The sequence below is a fragment of the Lemur catta genome, unplaced genomic scaffold (assembly GCF_020740605.2).
Source record: "Lemur catta isolate mLemCat1 unplaced genomic scaffold, mLemCat1.pri scaffold_145_ctg1, whole genome shotgun sequence".
Taxonomy (NCBI): Eukaryota; Metazoa; Chordata; class Mammalia; order Primates; family Lemuridae; genus Lemur; species Lemur catta.
This window is the reverse complement of record NW_025423769.1, coordinates 27241-44718: the sequence shown is the minus strand read 5'-3', so window position 1 is coordinate 44718 and position 17478 is coordinate 27241. Positions and strand designations below refer to the sequence as shown.

General features: G+C 51.9%; 3 non-coding genes and 3 pseudogenes across 3 annotated transcripts; all 6 read right to left on the bottom strand.

Annotated features, from left to right (window-relative positions):
* Positions 1-2968: 2968 nt before the first annotated feature.
* Positions 2969-3100, bottom strand: LOC123629381 (annotated as a pseudogene).
* Positions 3101-4286: 1186 nt separating this feature from the next.
* On the bottom strand, positions 4287-4405 carry LOC123629358. Its single transcript, XR_006732027.1, has one exon. It is a non-coding gene; the product is annotated as a 5S ribosomal RNA (ribosomal RNA).
* Positions 4406-7869: 3464 nt separating this feature from the next.
* On the bottom strand, positions 7870-8001 carry LOC123629380 (annotated as a pseudogene).
* Positions 8002-9177: 1176 nt separating this feature from the next.
* Positions 9178-9296, bottom strand: LOC123629357. The gene has a single exon (XR_006732026.1). It is a non-coding gene; the product is annotated as a 5S ribosomal RNA (ribosomal RNA).
* Positions 9297-12769: 3473 nt separating this feature from the next.
* LOC123629379 lies at positions 12770-12901 on the bottom strand (annotated as a pseudogene).
* Positions 12902-14103: 1202 nt separating this feature from the next.
* On the bottom strand, positions 14104-14222 carry LOC123629356. The gene has a single exon (XR_006732025.1). It is a non-coding gene; the product is annotated as a 5S ribosomal RNA (ribosomal RNA).
* Between the last annotated feature and the right edge of the window lie 3256 nt (positions 14223-17478).

Here is a 17478-nt window from a genome sequence, read left to right as displayed (position 1 = left end):
CATCACGCAAAGAGCGAATGCTGTGGGTGTCTTTGAGAACTGGGAATTTGGGTGTGAGAGAAAGAGGTGAAATCGATAAAGTATAGAGTAAAAAGCCTCTAATTTCTCAGTTTCCATTTGGATTCTCAGTGTAAGCTCAATGTATTTTTCTTTAGTTTTTTAATCTAATTCTATTTTATTGTTTAGTTTTTAGTTGTTTCCCATGGAAAGTGCTGAGAAATAGGTGCAAACTCAACAGCAGTGCATTTCACCAGCATCTAGGTCGTGGTCTCCACAAACCATTGTTATTAAACGGTCCTAAGACCTACTGGAGACATAGGCTGACTTCAAGTCTGGGGCGGGAAATGGACGCTTCTTATGCTGGGAAGCGTGGATGCTATGACATCCAACAGGACGAGGGTCACGTCAAAAGACACAGGAACCAGAATGAGTAGACTCCCGTTTGCCAAACACAGGACAGTCTGATCACCAGTAAGTATAATAATTGCAAGATATCGAAACACATTAAATATGCTTAAATCCACGATTACACCCCTCACAGGGGCAAAACTGACTCGGGTCACTGTGGACAGCGGTAGGAAACAAAGGGAAATGGTGACAGCCGGGGCCGCCCCCAACTAGTTGGGATGTGTGGACACTCTTTCAAAAGACATCTCAACCCATCACCATGTATGCACTGTATTTGCACTGGATTCAAAGAAACTGAAGTGAGTGTATGTGTCTCAGGGAAACGCAGACATCGAGTACTTGCTGTTATCTCTAATACGGTTAAATGTTTAGATGGAATAATGTGGCTGTGATTACACTGAAAAAGGAAAGAAAGCCTCCACCTTTGATAGAAACATATTGACCCTTTATCGATGGAGGGATATTACTAAGGGGATCATGAACTTAAGGTAGGAGGGGTATAAAAGAAACAAGATCTGGCTGGCCAAGGGTTGGTGATTTCTTGAGTCAGGGTAGTGAGTATGTATTCTACTATTCTGTCTGTTTTTGTTTCTATTTCAAATTTCCCATAATAAAAGGTGTCAAAAGATACCACGAAGAGGGTAAAAAACAAGCCGCAAACAGGACAAGGCATCTGTAGCGCATATACTTGGCAAGATATTACTATTACAGAATATCTATGTGTAATATGCTTCATACGCATTTGGCACTGTATCCTCACTATTAATCAGGGAAATAGGAAATAAACAATGAAGCAAGGTGTAGTTTCAAACTCACCAGATTGAGGAAACTTAAAAAACCGATCGCTGTGTTGGCTGGGAGGAAAACTCTTACCCACACCCTGCTGATACGGGAGGTGAAGTGATAGAACCATTTGGAAAACAATGTAGCATAAATGGATATGAATCCACACTGGCGTCATTCAGGAGCAAGCGTATTCTCTGAGGAGCACGTACCAGAGAGAAGATAGGGCACGTGTGACCAGGAATCGTCTAGGGTAATACTCACGGGAGCCCTGTGTACACGGACCTAGTCAAAGATCGGATAAAGATATTTCGATTGCTTCGTGCAGTGCCATTCTATAGCAGTGCTGATGAACTGCAGCTTCCTGTGTCAGCAAGGAGTATTCCCCAAACAGAAGGTTTCCCCTGGCACACAAGTTACCCAGAATGCATCCACAATGGTTCCACACGTATTATATAAACTGTGAAAATAACAAACTACCTCAATGAGACAGTCATATAACAGAGAGCAAAAACTTTAAAAGGAAAAGCAAGCAAAATGCTGACAGTCGAGATGGGATTTGTTGGGGAGAAGTGTTTCTTTGGTTGCATGCCTTCAGGAAAAGATACACAGCGGCTTGCGACCTATGAATAAACTCCCAGTTTTATAAGGTGAGTGGTAGAGTGTTGGTACAGTTAACTCGATTTAATCTAATAATAATAATAATATTATTATTATTCTTCTTCAACATGTCCATTTCCCTAATTAAAAGAAAAGGAGAAAGAAACAGATTGTAAGTTTCTAGTTATAAACCCTGTTTAAATTTGATTATTTATTAATTTGGGGGAAATGATTAGTTTGGGGGCTCTGTGTCCATCTATCGAGGAATACAGTATAGCCTCTCCATCGATTTGGGCCATCATTTATGTTTGTTACTAAGTTTTCCATCTAAGTTGGCACGTTTTTCCCGTAGGTGCTGTGTAGATTCTCTGTGACTTTGACTGTGATCCTTTTTAAAAATTGCATTCATTATTGTGTATTTGCTAGGAAATAAGAAATATCGAAACTATCGATTGAACGTTGATTTCATGTAGAGCTGTCTTGCGGGACTCACCTAGGCTTTCTACAGGTCTCCCATGCCTAGGGGCAAACAGTGTATTTTGAGAACCGTAGGAGGTGAGGACAATGAACAAGGTGATTTTTCCTTTCCCACCTATTATTAGTGTTTTCCCTTGTTTTAGTGTGTATTTTAGAGCGTCTGTTGCAGTATTGACCAGAAGAATCTCATTATCAACACCCTGGTCTTGCTCGTGACTTTCCAAAGAATGTTTTTACTTCTGAATCCTTAAGACTATTTTCTAAGGATTTAGACTTTTGAAAAGAGTTTCTAGATGTCTTCTCTTCTGGATTCTTAAATTATTTTATCGTGAACGAATGGCCAACTGTTCAGATTCTATTCTTCTGCATATATGGATAGGATCAAATTTCTCCTCTCATAGGGTAACGTGGTCGTCTACTTGGACAACCTTAGAATTTGTCCTGAATTCAGAGCCGGTCCGTCAGAAGTTCCGGAGGCCCGGACCTGCGGCAGGTGTCTGAGGGGCGACAGCCTCGGGGACTGAGCCTCCACATGTCAAACCTGACCCTCTCTCCAGGGGCCACGGGACAGGGTCCGGGCCGGCCGGGGGCGGGAGCCGGGGCGGGCGCGGAGGGCGGAGGGGCCCCGGGCCACCCCACCCCACCCCCCCCCCCCGTTTCCAGCCCAGGGGGGTGGGACAGAAAAAGAGGCACAGCAAAAAGCCTAGGGCACCCGGTATTCCCAGGCGGTCTCCCATGCAAGTACTAACCGGGCCCGACCCTGCTTAGCTCCCGAGATCAGAGGGAATCGGGCGGGCGGGCGCGTTGCGTTCGGGGTGGTATGGCCACAGAGGCCGGCGGCCGCCCCCGGACGCCTCAAGAGGCCGAGCTGCTGCTACGCGTCCCTCCCTGCCCAGTCGGGTCCCTCCCCGCCGCCCTGGCCCTTCGCTAGCCCACCTGCCCGTATGGGGGGGCGGGCGCAGGCGGAGCCTGACGGGTCTCGCGCGCACCCCCCTGCCCCACCCGAACCGCGGAGGCACCGCCGTCGCACATCCCAAGGAGCAGACCCACGGGCACGCGCGCAGGGACAGACTTCCACGCGTGGGGGCGGAGGGCCAGAGCCCGAGAGTGCGCGCGAGAGGGCCCTCCGCCGCCTCGCGCCAGGGCACGGCGGGGAGGGGCTTGCGGGCAGGGCCAGGACAAGGAGGCAGGGCCGTGGCTGCCGCTGGTCCTTCACCCGGAGGTCCTGAAGACGTGCAGTGTCCCCCCCCACCGCGCCACCCCACCCCCGTCTGGGGAGGACCGTTCTGCCCCGATTCCCGTCAGGGCCTGCGTGTGGCAGCAGGCCCCGCGCGGGGGCGGGGCCGGGGGCGGGGGGCGGTGGGGCCAGAGCCGGCTATCCTGTTGCACCGTGGGGTGGGGTTTGGGGTGGGTTGCCACGGGTCGGGGGGCCGGTGGGTCGTTTGGGTTTGGGTGGGAGTGCTCCGCGTGTGTCCTCTCTGCCCGGGTGGCCGGCGACTTGCCCTGTGCGGTGCGCCGGTGTGTCTCTCCGGAGCCCCGGCGGCGGCGAGGAGCCCGCCCGGCGTGAGGCCCGGGCCCGAGGCCCGGGTGTGCGGCGGAGAGGAAGTCCACGGTGGGCTGGGGGTCCGGGGGGCCCAGGGCACGGTTTGCCGCCGTGGGCTGTCCCGCGCCGGGTGCAGGGGATGTCCCGGAGTGCGGGGCGGGGCGGAGAAGAGACCCAGCGGCACTTAGGGAGTCCCGCCGCCCGGCCCGGCCCCGTGTGGGGCCCAGGGCTGGGGCTCGGCTGCCGGCCGAACGGAAGGGCTGGGACGCTCTGCTGCTCCGCCGCCGCCGCCGCCGCCTGGGCGGTGCTGCTGCAGCGGGGGAGAGGGGAGGAAGGCCCGGGCGGGGGCAGCGGGGCCGCGCCGGGGGGCCGGGGGCCGAGCGCGAAAGGGGGGGGGCGGGCGCGGAGCGCGGGGGGGCCCCCCACCCCCCCGACCCCCCCACGGGCCGGCGGGCGGGACAAAAGAAGAGGCAAAAGCCTACAGCACCCGGTATTCCCAGGCGGTCTCCCATCCAAGTACTAACCAGGCCCGACCCTGCTTAGCTTCCGAGATCAGACGAGATCGGGCGCGTTCAGGGTGGTATGGCCGTAGACGGCGGCGGCCGGCCCCGGACGCCTCAAGAGGCCGAGCTGCTGCGACGTGGCCCTCCGGGCCCAGCGCCCCGACCCCCCACCCCCGACACCCCCCCCGCGCCGTCCTGCAGCCCCGTAGCCTTCAAAGCCTTGCTCGGCAGCTGCTACACAGCACAGAAGCAACACTTTGCCGCAGACACATATACAAATGACAGCAAAAATCAAAGACCAATAGGACATCTCTTCAAAGCACGGAGGACACAAACGGGAGGACAACGGTGTGACTTGTCAGATTCTACAGACGGCAGGAGCCCACATGAAGGCTCAGGGAAATATTCCAAAGGAGTGGGACATGGCTCCGAGCTCCCCGGACATGAGCAGACTGGCTTCGGCTGACAGCAGCTCTTAGATTGTCACAGTGAGCCAGGAAAGTAGAAAGTTCCTTCCTCGCCTTTCCTCCTTGGCGCAGTAGCAAGTAGTCCACGGTGATACGGTGAATGGATACGATTATTGTGTGGCATCACGCAAAGAGCGAATGCTGTGGGTGTCTTGAGAACTGGGAATTTGGGTGTGAGAGAAAGAGGTGAAATCGATAAAGTATAGAGTAAAAAGCCTCTAATTTCTCAGTTTCCATTTGGATTCTCAGTGTAAGCTCAATGTATTTTTCTTTAGTTTTTTAATCTAATTCTATTTTATTGTTTAGTTTTTAGTTGTTTCCCATGGAAAGTGCTGAGAAATAGGTGCAAACTCAACAGCAGTGCATTTCACCAGCATCTAGGTCGTGGTCTCCACAAACCATTGTTATTAAACGGTCCTAAGACTTACTGGAGACATAGGCTGACTTCAAGTCTGGGGCGGGAAATGGACGCTTCTTATGCTGGGAAGCGTGGATGCTATGACATCCAACAGGACGAGGGTCACGTCAAAAGACACAGGAACCAGAATGAGTAGACTCCCGTTTGCCAAACACAGGACAGTCTGATCACCAGTAAGTATAATAAATGCAAGATATCGAAAACACATTAAATATGCTTAAATCCACGATTACACCCCTCACAGCGGCAAAACTGACTCGGGTCACTGTGGACAGCGGTAGGAAACAAAGGGAAATGGTGACAGCCGGGGGCCGCCCCCAACTAGTTGGGATGTGTGGACACTCTTTCAAAAGACATCTCAACCCATCACCATGTATGCACTGTATTTGCACTGGATTCAAAGAAACTGAAGTGAGTGTATGTGTCTCAGGGAAACGCAGACATCGAGTACTTGCTGTTATCTCTAATACGGTTAAATGTTTAGATGGAATAATGTGGCTGTGATTACACTGAAAAAGGAAAGAAAGCCTCCACCTTTGATAGAAACATATTGACCCTTTATCGATGGAGGGATATTACTAAGGGGATCATGAACTTAAGGTAGGAGGGGTATAAAAGAAACAAGATCTGGCTGGCCAAGGGTTGGTGATTTCTTGAGTCAGGGTAGTGAGTATGTATTCTACTATTCTGTCTGTTTTTGTTTCTATTTCAATTTCCCATAATAAAAGGTGTCAAAAGATACCACGAAGAGGGTAAAAAACAAGCCGCAAACAGGACAAGGCATCTGTAGCGCATATACTTGGCAAGATATTACTATTACAGAATATCTATGTGTAATATGCTTCATACGCATTTGGCACTGTATCCTCACTATAATCAGGGAAATAGGAAATAAACAATGAAGCAAGGTGTAGTTTCAAACTCACCAGATTGAGGAAACTTAAAAAACCGATCGCTGTGTTGGCTGGGAGGAAAACTCTTACCCACACCCTGCTGATACGGGAGGTGAAGTGATAGAACCATTTGGAAAACAATGTAGCATAAATGGATATGAATCCACACTGGCGTCATTCAGGAGCAAGCGTATTCTCTGAGGAGCACGTACCAGAGAGAAGATAGGGCACGTGTGACCAGGAATCGTCTAGGGTAATACTCACGGGAGCCCTGTGTACACGGACCTAGTCAAAGATCGGATAAAGATATTTCGATTGCTTCGTGCAGTGCCATTCTATAGCAGTGCTGATGAACTGCAGCTTCCTGTGTCAGCAAGGAGTATTCCCCAAACAGAAGGTTTCCCCTGGCACACAAGTTACCCAGAATGCATCCACAATGGTTCCACACGTATTATATAAACTGTGAAAATAACAAACTACCTCAATGAGACAGTCATATAACAGAGAGCAAAAACTTAAAAGGGAAAAGCAAGCAAAATGCTGACAGTCGAGATGGGATTTGTTGGGGAGAAGTGTTTCTTTGGTTGCATGCCTTCAGGAAAAGATACACAGCGGCTTGCGACCTATGAATAAACTCCCAGTTTTATAAGGTGAGTGGTAGAGTGTTGGTACAGTTAACTCGATTTAATCTAATAATAATAATAATATTGTTATTATTCTTCTTCAACATGTCCAATTTCCCTAATTAAAAGAAAAGGAGAAAGAAACAGATTGTAAGTTTCTAGTTATAAACCCTGTTTAAATTTGATTATTTATTAATTTGGGGGGAAATGATTAGTTTGGGGGCTCTGTGTCCATCTATCGAGGAATACAGTATAGCCTCTCCATCGATTTGGGCCATCATTTATGTTTGTTACTAAGTTTTCCATCTAAGTTGGCACGTTTTTCCCGTAGGTGCTGTGTAGATTCTCTGTGACTTTGACTGTGATCCTTTTAAAAATTGCATTCATTATTGTGTATTTGCTAGGAAATAAGAAATATCGAAACTATCGATTGAACGTTGATTTCATGTAGAGCTGTCTTGCGGGGACTCACCTAGGCTTTCTACAGGTCTCCCATGCCTAGGGGCAAACAGTGTATTTTGAGAACCGTAGGAGGTGAGGACAATGAACAAGGTGATTTTTCCTTTCCCACCTATTATTAGTGTTTTCCCTTGTTTTAGTGTGTATTTTAGAGCGTCTGTTGCAGTATTGACCAGAAGAATGTCATTATCAACACCCTGGTCTTGCTCGTGACTTTCCAAAGAATGTTTTTACTTCTGAATCCTTAAGACTATTTTCTAAGGATTTAGACTTTTGAAAAGAGTTTCTAGATGTCTTCTCTTCTGGATTCTTAAATTATTTTATCGTGAACGAATGGCCAACTGTTCAGATTCTATTCTTCTGCATATATGGATAGGATCAAATTTCTCCTCTCATAGGGTAACGTGGTCGTCTACTTGGACAACCTTAGAATTTGTCCTGAATTCAGAGCCGGTCCGTCAGAAGTTCCGGAGGCCCGGACCTGCGGCAGGTGTCTGAGGGGCGACAGCCTCGGGGACTGAGCCTCCACATGTCAAACCTGACCCTCTCTCCAGGGGCCACGGGACAGGGTCCGGGCCGGCCGGGGGCGGGAGCCGGGGCGGGCGCGGAGGGCGGAGGGGCCCCGGGCCACCCCACCCCACCCCCCCCCCGTTTCCAGCCCAGGGGGGTGGGACAGAAAAAGAGGCACAGCAAAAAGCCTAGGGCACCCGGTATTCCCAGGCGGTCTCCCATGCAAGTACTAACCGGGCCCGACCCTGCTTAGCTCCCGAGATCAGAGGGAATCGGGCGGGCGGGCGCGTTGCGTTCGGGGTGGTATGGCCACAGAGGCCGGCGGCCGCCCCCGGACGCCTCAAGAGGCCGAGCTGCTGCTACGCGTCCCTCCCTGCCCAGTCGGGTCCCTCCCGCCGCCCTGGCCCTTCGCTAGCCCACCTGCCCGTATGGGGGGGCGGGCGCAGGCGGAGCCTGACGGGTCTCGCGCGCACCCCCCCTGCCCCACCCGAACGGCGGACGCACCGCCGTCGCACATCCCAAGGAGCAGACCCACGGGCACGCGCGCAGGGACAGACTTCCACGCGTGGGGGCGGAGGGCCAGAGCCCGAGAGTGCGCGCGAGAGGGCCCTCCGCCGCCTCGCGCCAGGGCACGGCGGGGAGGGGCTTGCGGGCAGGGCCAGGACAAGGAGGCAGGGCCGTGGCTGCCGCTGGTCCTTCACCCGGAGGTCCTGAAGACGTGCAGTGTCCCCCCCACCGCGCCACCCCACCCCCGTCTGGGGAGGACCGTTCTGCCCCGATTCCCGTCAGGGCCTGCGTGTGGCAGCAGGCCCCGCGCGGGGGCGGGGCCGGGGGCGGGGGGCGGTGGGGCCAGAGCCGGCTATCCTGTTGCACCGTGGGGTGGGGTTTGGGGTGGGTTGCCACGGGTCGGGGGGCCGGTGGGTCGTTTGGGTTTGGGTGGGAGTGCTCCGCGTGTGTCCTCTCTGCCCGGGTGGCCGGCGACTTGCCCTGTGCGGTGCGCCGGTGTGTCTCTCCGGAGCCCCGGCGGCGGCGAGGAGCCCGCCCGGCGTGAGGCCCGGGCCCGAGGCCCGGGTGTGCGGCGGAGAGGAAGTCCACGGTGGGCTGGGGGTCCGGGGGCCCAGGGCACGGTTTGCCGCCGTGGGCTGTCCCGCGCCGGGTGCAGGGGATGTCCCGGAGTGCGGGGCGGGGCCGGAGAAGAGACCCAGCGGCACTTAGGGATCCCGCCGCCCGGCCCGGCCCCGTGTGGGGCCCAGGGCTGGGGCTCGGCTGCCGGCCGAACGGAAGGGCTGGGACGCTCTGCTGCTGCCGCCGCCGCCGCCGCCTGGCGGTGCTGCTGCAGCGGGGGAGAGGGGAGGAAGGCCCGGGCGGGGGCAGCGGGCCGCGCCGGGGGGCCGGGGGCCGAGCGCGAAAGGGGGGGCGGGCGCGGAGCGCGGGGGGCCCCCCACCCCCCCGACCCCCCACGGGCCGGCGGGCGGGACAAAAGAAGAGGCAAAAGCCTACAGCACCCGGTATTCCCAGGCGGTCTCCCATCCAAGTACTAACCAGGCCCGACCCTGCTTAGCTTCCGAGATCAGACGAGATCGGGCGCGTTCAGGGTGGTATGGCCGTAGACGGCGGCGGCTGGCCCCGTACGCCTCAAGAGGCGGAGCTGCTGCGACGTGGCCCTCCAGGCCCAGCGCCCCGACCCCCACCCCCGACACCCCCGCGCCGTCCTGCAGCCCCGTAGCCTTCAAAGCCTTGCTCGGCAGCTGCTACACAGCACAGAAGCAACACTTTGCCGCAGACACATATACAAATGACAGCAAAAATCAAAGACCAATAGGACATCTCTTCAAAGCACGGAGGACACAAACGGGAGGACAACGTGTGACTTGTCAGATTCTACAGACGGCAGGAGCCCACATGAAGGCTCAGGGAAATATTCCAAAGGAGTGGGACATGGCTCCGAGCTCCCCGGACATGAGCAGACTGGCTTCGGCTGACAGCAGCTCTTAGATTGTCACAGTGGAGCCAGGAAAGTAGAAAGTTCCTTCCTCGCCTTTCCTCCTTGGCGCAGTAGCAAGTAGTCCACGGTGATACGGTGAATGGATACGATTATTCTGTGGCATCACGCAAAGAGCGAATGCTGTGGGTGTCTTTGAGAACTGGGAATTTGGGTGTGAGAGAAAGAGGTGAAATCGATAAAGTATAGAGTAAAAAGCCTCTAATTTCTCAGTTTCCATTTGGATTCTCAGTGTAAGCTCAATGTATTTTTCTTTAGTTTTTTAATCTAATTCTATTTTATTGTTTAGTTTTTAGTTGTTTCCCATGGAAAGTGCTGAGAAATAGGTGCAAACTCAACAGCAGTGCATTTCACCAGCATCTAGGTCGTGGTCTCCACAAACCATTGTTATTAAACGGTCCTAAGACTTACTGGAGACATAGGCTGACTTCAAGTCTGGGGCGGGAAATGGACGCTTCTTATGCTGGGAAGCGTGGATGCTATGACATCCAACAGGACGAGGGTCACGTCAAAAGACACAGGAACCAGAATGAGTAGACTCCCGTTTGCCAAACACAGGACAGTCTGATCACCAGTAAGTATAATAATTGCAAGATATCGAAACACATTAAATATGCTTAAATCCACGATTACACCCCTCACAGCGGCAAAACTGACTCGGGTCACTGTGGACAGCGGTAGGAAACAAAGGGAAATGGTGACAGCCGGGGCCGCCCCCAACTAGTTGGGATGTGTGGACACTCTTTCAAAAGACATCTCAACCCATCACCATGTATGCACTGTATTTGCACTGGATTCAAAGAAACTGAAGTGAGTGTATGTGTCTCAGGGAAACGCAGACATCGAGTACTTGCTGTTATCTCTAATACGGTTAAATGTTTAGATGGAATAATGTGGCTGTGATTACACTGAAAAAGGAAAGAAAGCCTCCACCTTTGATAGAAACATATTGACCCTTTATCGATGGAGGGATATTACTAAGGGGATCATGAACTTAAGGTAGGAGGGGTATAAAAGAAACAAGATCTGGCTGGCCAAGGGTTGGTGATTTCTTGAGTCAGGGTAGTGAGTATGTATTCTACTATTCTGTCTGTTTTTGTTTCTATTTCAAATTTCCCATAATAAAAGGTGTCAAAAGATACCACGAAGAGGGTAAAAAACAAGCCGCAAACAGGACAAGGCATCTGTAGCGCATATACTTGGCAAGATATTACTATTACAGAATATCTATGTGTAATATGCTTCATACGCATTTGGCACTGTATCCTCACTATTAATCAGGGAAATAGGAAATAAACAATGAAGCAAGGTGTAGTTTCAAACTCACCAGATTGAGGAAACTTAAAAAACCGATCGCTGTGTTGGCTGGGAGGAAAACTCTTACCCACACCCTGCTGATACGGGAGGTGAAGTGATAGAACCATTTGGAAAACAATGTAGCATAAATGGATATGAATCCACACTGGCGTCATTCAGGAGCAAGCGTATTCTCTGAGGAGCACGTACCAGAGAGAAGATAGGGCACGTGTGACCAGGAATCGTCTAGGGTAATACTCACGGGAGCCCTGTGTACACGGACCTAGTCAAAGATCGGATAAAGATATTTCGATTGCTTCGTGCAGTGCCATTCTATAGCAGTGCTGATGAACTGCAGCTTCCTGTGTCAGCAAGGAGTATTCCCCAAACAGAAGGTTTCCCCTGGCACACAAGTTACCCAGAATGCATCCACAATGGTTCCACATGTATTATATAAACTGTGAAAATAACAAACTACCTCAATGAGACAGTCCTATAACAGAGAGCAAAAACTTTAAAAGGAAAAGCAAGCAAAATGCTGACAGTCGAGATGGGATTTGTTGGGGAGAAGTGTTTCTTTGGTTGCATGCCTTCAGGAAAAGATACACAGCGGCTTGCGACCTATGAATAAACTCCCAGTTTTATAAGGTGAGTGGTAGAGTGTTGGTACAGTTAACTCGATTTAATCTAATAATAATAATAATAATAATTATTATTATTATTATTATTATTCTTCAACATGTCCATTTCCCTAATTAAAAGAAAAGGAGAAAGAAACAGATTGTAAGTTTCTAGTTATAAACCCTGTTTAAATTTGATTATTTATTAATTTGGGGGAAATGATTAGTTTGGGGGCTCTGTGTCCATCTATCGAGGAATACAGTATAGCCTCTCCATCGATTTGGGCCATCATTTATGTTTGTTACTAAGTTTTCCATCTAAGTTGGCACGTTTTTCCCGTAGGTGCTGTGTAGATTCTCTGTGACTTTGACTGTGATCCTTTTTAAAAATTGCATTCATTATTGTGTATTTGCTAGGAAATAAGAAATATCGAAACTATCGATTGAACGTTGATTTCATGTAGAGCTGTCTTGCGGGACTCACCTAGGCTTTCTACAGGTCTCCCATGCCTAGGGGCAAACAGTGTATTTTGAGAACCGTAGGAGGTGAGGACAATGAACGAGGTGATTTTTCCTTTCCCACCTATTATTAGTGTTTTCCCTTGTTTTAGTGTGTATTTTAGAGCGTCTGTTGCAGTATTGACCAGAAGAATCTCATTATCAACACCCTGGTCTTGCTCGTGACTTTCCAAAGAATGTTTTTACTTCTGAATCCTTAAGACTATTTTCTAAGGATTTAGACTTTTGAAAAGAGTTTCCAGATGTCTTCTCTTCTGGATTCTTAAATTATTTTATCGTGAACGAATGGCCAACTGTTCAGATTCTATTCTTCTGCATATATGGATAGGATCAAATTTCTCCTCTCATAGGGTAACGTGGTCGTCTACTTGGACAACCTTAGAATTTGTCCTGAATTCAGAGCCGGTCCGTCAGAAGTTCCGGAGGCCCGGACCTGCGGCAGGTGTCTGAGGGGCGACAGCCTCGGGGACTGAGCCTCCACATGTCAAACCTGACCCTCTCTCCAGGGGCCACGGGACAGGGTCCGGGCCGGCCGGGGGCGGGAGCCGGGGCGGGCGCGGAGGGCGGAGGGGCCCCGGGCCACCCCACCCCACCCCCCCCCCCGTTTCCAGCCCAGGGGGGTGGGACAGAAAAAGAGGCACAGCAAAAAGCCTAGGGCACCCGGTATTCCCAGGCGGTCTCCCATGCAAGTACTAACCGGGCCCGACCCTGCTTAGCTCCCGAGATCAGAGGGAATCGGGCGGGCGGGCGCGTTGCGTTCGGGGTGGTATGGCCACAGAGGCCGGCGGCCGCCCCCGGACGCCTCAAGAGGCCGAGCTGCTGCTACGCGTCCCTCCCTGCCCAGTCGGGTCCCTCCCGCCGCCCTGGCCCTTCCCTAGCCCACCTGCCCGTATGGGGGGGCGGGCGCAGGCGGAGCCTGACGGGTCTCGCGCGCACCCCCCTGCCCCACCCGAACCGCGGAGGCACCGCCGTCGCACATCCCAAGGAGCAGACCCACGGGCACGCGCGCAGGGACAGACTTCCACGCGTGGGGGCGGAGGGCCAGAGCCCGAGAGTGCGCGCGAGAGGGCCCTCCGCCGCCTCGCGCCAGGGCACGGCGGGGAGGGGCTTGCGGGCAGGGCCAGGACAAGGAGGCAGGGCCGTGGCTGCCGCTGGTCCTTCACCCGGAGGTCCTGAAGACGTGCAGTGTCCCCCCCACCGCGCCACCCCACCCCCGTCTGGGGAGGACCGTTCTGCCCCGATTCCCGTCAGGGCCTGCGTGTGGCAGCAGGCCCCGCGCGGGGGCGGGGCCGGGGGCGGGGGGCGGGGGGGCCAGAGCCGGCTATCCTGTTGCACCGTGGGGTGGGGTTTGGGGTGGGTTGCCACGGGTCGGGGGGCCGGTGGGTCGTTTGGGTTTGGGTGGGAGTGCTCCGCGTGTGTCCTCTCTGCCCGGGTGGCCGGCGACTTGCCCTGTGCGGTGCGCCGGTGTGTCTCTCGGGAGCCCCGGCGGCGGCGAGGAGCCCGCCCGGCGTGAGGCCCGGGCCCGAGGCCCGGGTGTGCGGCGGAGAGGAAGTCCACGGTGGGCTGGGGGTCCGGGGGCCCAGGGCACGGTTTGCCGCCGTGGGCTGTCCCGCGCCGGGTGCAGGGGATGTCCCGGAGTGCGGGGCGGGGCCGGAGAAGAGACCCAGCGGCACTTAGGGATCCCGCCGCCCGGCCCGGCCCCGTGTGGGGCCCAGGGCTGGGGCTCGGCTGCCGGCCGAACGGAAGGGCTGGGACGCTCTGCTGCTGCCGCTGCCGCCGCCGCCGCCGCCGCCGCCGCCGCCGCCGCCTGGCGGTGCTGCTGCAGCGGGGGAGAGGGGAGGAAGGCCCGGGCGGGGGCAGCGGGCCGCGCCGGGGGGCCGGGGGCCGAGCGCGAAAGGGGGGGCGGGCGCGGAGCGCGGGGGGCCCCCCACCCCCCCCCCGACCCCCCACGGGCCGGCGGGCGGGACAAAAGAAGAGGCAAAAGCCTACAGCACCCGGTATTCCCAGGCGGTCTCCCATCCAAGTACTAACCAGGCCCGACCCTGCTTAGCTTCCGAGATCAGACGAGATCGGGCGCGTTCAGGGTGGTATGGCCGTAGACGGCGGCGGCCGGCCCCGGACGCCTCAAGAGGCCGAGCTGCTGCGACGTGGCCCTCCGGGCCCAGCGCCCCGACCCCCACCCCCGACACCCCCGCGCCGTCCTGCAGCCCCGTAGCCTTCAAAGCCTTGCTCGGCAGCTGCTACACAGCACAGAAGCAACACTTTGCCGCAGACACATATACAAATCACAGCAAAAATCAAAGACTCAATAGGACATCTCTTCAAAGCACGGAGGACACAAACGGGAGGACAACGTGTGACTTGTCAGATTCTACAGACGGCAGGAGCCCACATGAAGGCTCAGGGAAATATTCCAAAGGAGTGGGACATGGCTCCGAGCTCCCCGGACATGAGCAGACTGGCTTCGGCTGACAGCAGCTCTTAGATTGTCACAGTGGAGCCAGGAAAGTAGAAAGTTCCTTCCTCGCCTTTCCTGCTTGGCGCAGTAGCAAGTAGTCCACGGTGATACGGTGAATGGATACGATTATTCTGTGGCATCACGCAAAGAGCGAATGCTGTGGGTGTCTTTGAGAACTGGGAATTTGGGTGTGAGAGAAAGAGGTGAAATCGATAAAGTATAGAGTAAAAAGCCTCTAATTTCTCAGTTTCCATTTGGATTCTCAGTGTAAGCTCAATGTATTTTTCTTTAGTTTTTTAATCTAATTCTATTTTATTGTTTAGTTTTTAGTTGTTTCCCATGGAAAGTGCTGAGAAATAGGTGCAAACTCAACAGCAGTGCATTTCACCAGCATCTAGGTCGTGGTCTCCACAAACCATTGTTATTAAACGGTCCTAAGACTTACTGGAGACATAGGCTGACTTCAAGTCTGGGGCGGGAAATGGACGCTTCTTATGCTGGGAAGCGTGGATGCTATGACATCCAACAGGACGAGGGTCACGTCAAAAGACACAGGAACCAGAATGAGTAGACTCCCGTTTGCCAAACACAGGACAGTCTGATCACCAGTAAGTATAATAATTGCAAGATATCGAAACACATTAAATATGCTTAAATCCACGATTACACCCCTCACAGCAGCAAAACTGACTCGGGTCACTGTGGACAGCGGTAGGAAACAAAGGGAAATGGTGACAGCCGGGGCCGCCCCCAACTAGTTGGGATGTGTGGACACTCTTTCAAAAGACATCTCAACCCATCACCATGTATGCACTGTATTTGCACTGGATTCAAAGAAACTGAAGTGAGTGTATGTGTCTCAGGGAAACGCAGACATCGAGTACTTGCTGTTATCTCTAATACGGTTAAATGTTTAGATGGAATAATGTGGCTGTGATTACACTGAAAAAGGAAAGAAAGCCTCCACCTTTGATAGAAACATATTGACCCTTTATCGATGGAGGGATATTACTAAGGGGATCATGAACTTAAGGTAGGAGGGGTATAAAAGAAACAAGATCTGGCTGGCCAAGGGTTGGTGATTTCTTGAGTCAGGGTAGTGAGTATGTATTCTACTATTCTGTCTGTTTTTGTTTCTATTTCAAATTTCCCATAATAAAAAAGTGTCAAAAGATACCACGAAGAGGGTAAAAAACAAGCCGCAAACAGGACAAGGCATCTGTAGCGCATATACTTGGCAAGATATTACTATTACAGAATATCTATGTGTAATATGCTTCATACGCATTTGGCACTGTATCCTCACTATTAATCAGGGAAATAGGAAATAAACATTGAAGCAAGGTGTAGTTTCAAACTCACCAGATTGAGGAAACTTAAAAAACCGATCGCTGTGTTGGCTGGGAGGAAAACTCTTACCCACACCCTGCTGATACGGGAGGTGAAGTGATAGAACCATTTGGAAAACAATGTAGCATAAATGGATATGAATCCACACTGGCGTCATTCAGGAGCAAGCGTATTCTCTGAGGAGCACGTACCAGAGAGAAGATAGGGCACGTGTGACCAGGAATCGTCTAGGGTAATACTCACGGGAGCCCTGTGTACACGGACCTAGTCAAAGATCGGATAAAGATATTTCGATTGCTTCGTGCAGTGCCATTCTATAGCAGTGCTGATGAACTGCAGCTTCCTGTGTCAGCAAGGAGTATTCCCCAAACAGAAGGTTTCCCCTGGCACACAAGTTACCCAGAATGCATCCACAATGGTTCCACATGTATTATATAAACTGTGAAAATAACAAACTACCTCAATGAGACAGTCCTATAACAGAGAGCAAAAACTTTAAAAGGAAAAGCAAGCAAAATGCTGACAGTCGAGATGGGATTTGTTGGGGAGAAGTGTTTCTTTGGTTGCATGCCTTCAGGAAAAGATACACAGCGGCTTGCGACCTATGAATAAACTCCCAGTTTTATAAGGTGAGTGGTAGAGTTTTGGTACAGTTAACTCGATTTAATCTAATAATAATAATAATAATTATTATTATTATTATTATTATTATTATTATTCTTCAACATGTCCATTTCCCTAATTAAAAGAAAAGGAGAAAGAAACAGATTGTAAGTTTCTAGTTATAAACCCTGTTTAAATTTGATTATTTATTAATTTGGGGGAAATGATTAGTTTGGGGGCTCTGTGTCCATCTATCGAGGAATACAGTATAGCCTCTCCATCGATTTGGGCCATCATTTATGTTTGTTACTAAGTTTTCCATCTAAGTTGGCACGTTTTTCCCGTAGGTGCTGTGTAGATTCTCTGTGACTTTGACTGTGATCCTTTTTAAAAATTGCATTCATTATTGTGTATTTGCTAGGAAATAAGAAATATCGAAACTATCGATTGAACGTTGATTTCATGTAGAGCTGTCTTGCGGGACTCACCTAGGCTTTCTACAGGTCTCCCATGCCTAGGGGCAAACAGTGTATTTTGAGAACCGTAGGAGGTGAGGACAATGAACGAGGTGATTTTTCCTTTCCCACCTATTATTAGTGTTTTCCCTTGTTTTAGTGTGTATTTTAGAGCGTCTGTTGCAGTATTGACCAGAAGAATCTCATTATCAACACCCTGGTCTTGCTCGTGACTTTCCAAAGAATGTTTTTACTTCTGAATCCTTAAGACTATTTTCTAAGGATTTAGACTTTTGAAAAGAGTTTCCAGATGTCTTCTCTTCTGGATTCTTAAATTATTTTATCGTGAACGAATGGCCAACTGTTCAGATTCTATTCTTCTGCATATATGGATAGGATCAAATTTCTCCTCTCATAGGGTAACGTGGTCGTCTACTTGGACAACCTTAGAATTTGTCCTGAATTCAGAGCCGGTCCGTCAGAAGTTCCGG